This window comes from Belonocnema kinseyi, chromosome 1 (assembly GCF_010883055.1).
Source record: "Belonocnema kinseyi isolate 2016_QV_RU_SX_M_011 chromosome 1, B_treatae_v1, whole genome shotgun sequence".
In the NCBI taxonomy this organism is placed as follows: domain Eukaryota; kingdom Metazoa; phylum Arthropoda; class Insecta; order Hymenoptera; family Cynipidae; genus Belonocnema; species Belonocnema kinseyi.
Window position 1 is genome coordinate 9,344,101 of NC_046657.1, and position 3,974 is coordinate 9,348,074.

Genomic DNA, 3,974 nt, shown 5'->3' on the forward strand with positions numbered 1-3,974 from the left:
ATTTACGTTTATCTTCATCAATAAACTCCTCTCCATCTCATCTTATCGTTTATCTATCCAGATCAATCTTTCCGTTTCTATTTGTGAATTTAACGTCACGTTTATCTTTTTCAATACAATCTTCTTTGTCTATCCACGTCAATCTTTCTCTATCTCTTTGTCAGTTCAAATTCACGTATATGTTTTTCAATACCCTCTTCTCTATCTTATCTTATCCTTTGTGTCTTCGCGTTTATCTTTTTCTATTTATTTTTCAATCTAAATATACGTCTATCTTCTCAATATCCTCTTCTCTATCTCATCTTATCCTAGTCCTTCCACCATTTATCAATATGTAGCATTTTCTGTCTCTCTATCAATTTTAATTGGCGTCGATACTTTTCAATGTGCTTTTCTGTATTTATCCTTCCACCATTTGTCAATATTTAGCATTTTCTGTCTCTCTGTCAATTTAAATTGGCGTCGATATTTTTCAATGTGCTCTTCTGTATCTCATCGTATCCAACATTTATCAACGTCTATCTTTTTCCAACTTTTTGACAATCTCAATTCGCGTTCATCCTTTTTAATTCTCTTTTCTGTATCTTATCCTATCCTTTATCTATCCACGTCAATATTTTTCTGTATCTCTTTTAGTTTAAATTCACGTCTCTGTTTTTCAATCCACTCTTCTCTATCTCAACCTGTCGTTTCTGTAACTACGTTGATCTTTTTCTATTTATTTTTAAATCTAAATTTACGTATATTTTCTCAACACCCTGTTCTCTATTTCATATTATCCTTATCTTTCCACTATTTATTAGCCTTTATGACTTTCTATCTATCTATCAATCTAAATATCCGTCCAACCTTGTTTATTTCCTCTTCTCCATCTTATCGCATTCAACCTCCATAAACGTCTATCTTTTTCTGTTTTCGTCAATCTCAATTCACGTTAAACTTTTTTTTCAATATTTTCTTCTCTGTCTTAATATTTTTCTTTCTCATCTTAGCCCACATCTACCAATGTCTATCTTCTTCTTTCTGTTTTTAAAGTTGAATACTAACTCATCCTATTCTTTGCTTCTCTACGTTTATCTTCCTTTATCTATTTTTCAATTCAAATTCACACTTATTTTTTGTAATGCCATCTTCCCTATCTCATCCTATTCGTTATCTCTCTACTTCAATCTCTTTCTAGCTCTTTGTCAATTTGAATTGAAATATATTTGTTCAATGCCGTATTCTCTAGCTCATCCAATCATTTGTGTCTCCACGTTGAGATTTTTCTTTCTATTCTCTAAACTAAATTCACGCCTGTTTTTTTAATACTGTCTTCTCTAGTTCATCCTATTCTTCATATTTCCACGTAAATCTTTTTCTATCTCTTTGCCCGTTTAAATTTCCGACTATCCTTTTTTAATCTCCTCTTCCCTATCTTATCGTATCATACATTTATAAACGCTTATGTTCTTCTATCTATTTCTCAATTCAAATTCACGTCCATTTTTTAAATTCCCTCTTTTCTTTTTCATCCTTTCCTTTATCTTTCAATGTATATTTTTTCTATTATGTCTATTTTTTCTATTATATCTATCCTATATTATTTATCCAAATTGATATTTCTCCATCTCTCTGACAGTCTAAATTTACGTCTATCTTTTCTAACATCCTTTTTTTCTATCTCATCTTATCCTCTATTTTTCCATGTCAATCTTTTTGTTTCTTTTTTGTAATCTAAATTCAAGCCTATCTTTTTAACAGTCTCTCCTCTATCGTATTTTATCTTTTATCTATCCACGTTAATATTTTTGTATCTCTTTGTTAACCTAAAATAAAGTCTGTCTTTTTCAATCCCCTCTTCTGTATTTCATCGTATCATATATTTATGAACGTTTATATTTTCCTATCTGTTTCTCAATCTAAAATCACGTCTATCTCTTTCTATTTCTTTGCCAATTTTAATTCACATTTATTTCTTTGAATACCCTATTCTCTATCTCATCATATCCTTTGTCTATCCACATTGATCTTTTTCTATCTATTTTTCAATCTAAATTTACATTTTTTTTTCAATATCCTTTGCTCTATGTCATCCTTTACTTTATCTTTCTACGTTAAGCTTTTTCTATCTCTATGTTCACTTCTATTTTTTCAATTCCGTTTGATCTAACTCATCCTATCCTTTAACTACCCACTTCAGTATGTTGATGTTAATCTAAATTTACGTTTATCTTTATCAATACCCTCCACTCTATCTAATATTATCGTCTATCTATCCACTTCAATCTTTTTGTTTCTTTTTGTGAATCTAAATTCACGTGTATCTTTTTCAATGCCATTTTATTTATCCCATTCTATTCTTTATCTATCGACGTCAATCTCTTTCTATCTCTTTGTCAATTTAAAATCACATCTATCTTCTTAAATATTCTCTTCCCTATCTCATCGTAACATTGCCTATCAACATTCATATTTTTGTGTCTATTCTCCAATCTGAATCACTGTCAATCTTTTTAAATCTTATCTTCTCTATTTAATCATATCATTCATCTGTCAAGGTTTATCATTTTTCTATTCATTTTTTGATCTAAATTCACATCTATCTTTTTCTATCTTTTTGTTAATCCAAATTTTCGTCTATTTATTTTATTCCACTTTTCTGTATTCCATCTTATCCTTTATCTGTCTACGTCAAACTGAATAAATTTTAAGTATGTAGGTTAGGGTGGTCCAAACATGCATGGCAAAATTTTTTTGCATGCCAGAGGGTAACGTTCCCCCCCCCCCATTTTATTTCAAATCCGAAAAAGAAATTCCTTAATTTTTTATTTTTTCATTTTAACAGGTGCCGGTTTTAACTTAGAGTTTCCCATGTAAAATGCATAGGGAAAAATCACTTTTGAGTTTTTAGAATAACTTTTTAGGGTTTGAAAAAATGTGACGGGAAAGAATAAAGGCTTTTAGAGAATTATCCAACGAAGAATTTCATCTATCAGAAATATGGGTTTAACACCCCTAACACACCCCACGAGTACCTGAAAACTAACCTTAAAACAAAAAATGTCAATTTTTCATGAAATCGACCTTTTGAACACTGTATTCTCGGATTTTTTTACTTAAAATTATTAATAATGGTCTCGTGGATATATTTATTATGATTGGCTAATTAATTTTTAATTATTTAAACAAATATAATTTGTTTAAATAATTTTTTTCTTGAAAATTCGTTTTCCCCTAAAAATTATTATCATCAGTCTAATGGAATAATTATTAACATTGGGTAATTAATTTCTTATTATTTAAACAAATGGAATTTGTTTAAATAATTTTTTACGAAATTTCGTTTTTTCCCTTAAAAATTATTGCTATTGGTGTAGAGGAATATTTATTAACATTGATTGATTTTATTTTTTTTTTAAATTTTTAAAAAATTATTATTTAAATATTACTGATAAATTAATTATTATTATTAAATTAATTATTAATAAGTTATTAATTATTACTGCTAAATATTCGACTAGACCAACAGAAGTAATTTTTATTTTTAAAAAATCGAAATGAAATTATTTAAACAAAGACCTTTTGTATTAATAATTGAAAATGAATGATCTAATGTTAAAATATATAATCCACTAGACCAATAGTAATCATTTTTAGGGAAGAAACGAATTAAAAAAATTATTTAAACAAATTCCTTTTGTTTAAACAATTTAAAAGTAATGTACCAATGTTATTAAACATTTAACTAGACTAACAGTAATAATTTTAAGAGAGAACAAAAATGTAAAAAATATATTTAAACAAATTTCACTTGTTTAAATAATTAAACATTAGTTAACCAATAATAATAAATATTACATTAGACCAATATTAATCATTTTACGTGAAAAAAGACCAGAATAGAGTGCTCAAAATGTCGATTTCATGAAGAATTGACATTTTTTGTTTCAAGGGTACTTTTCAGTTACTCGTGGGGGTGTGTTAGGGGTGTC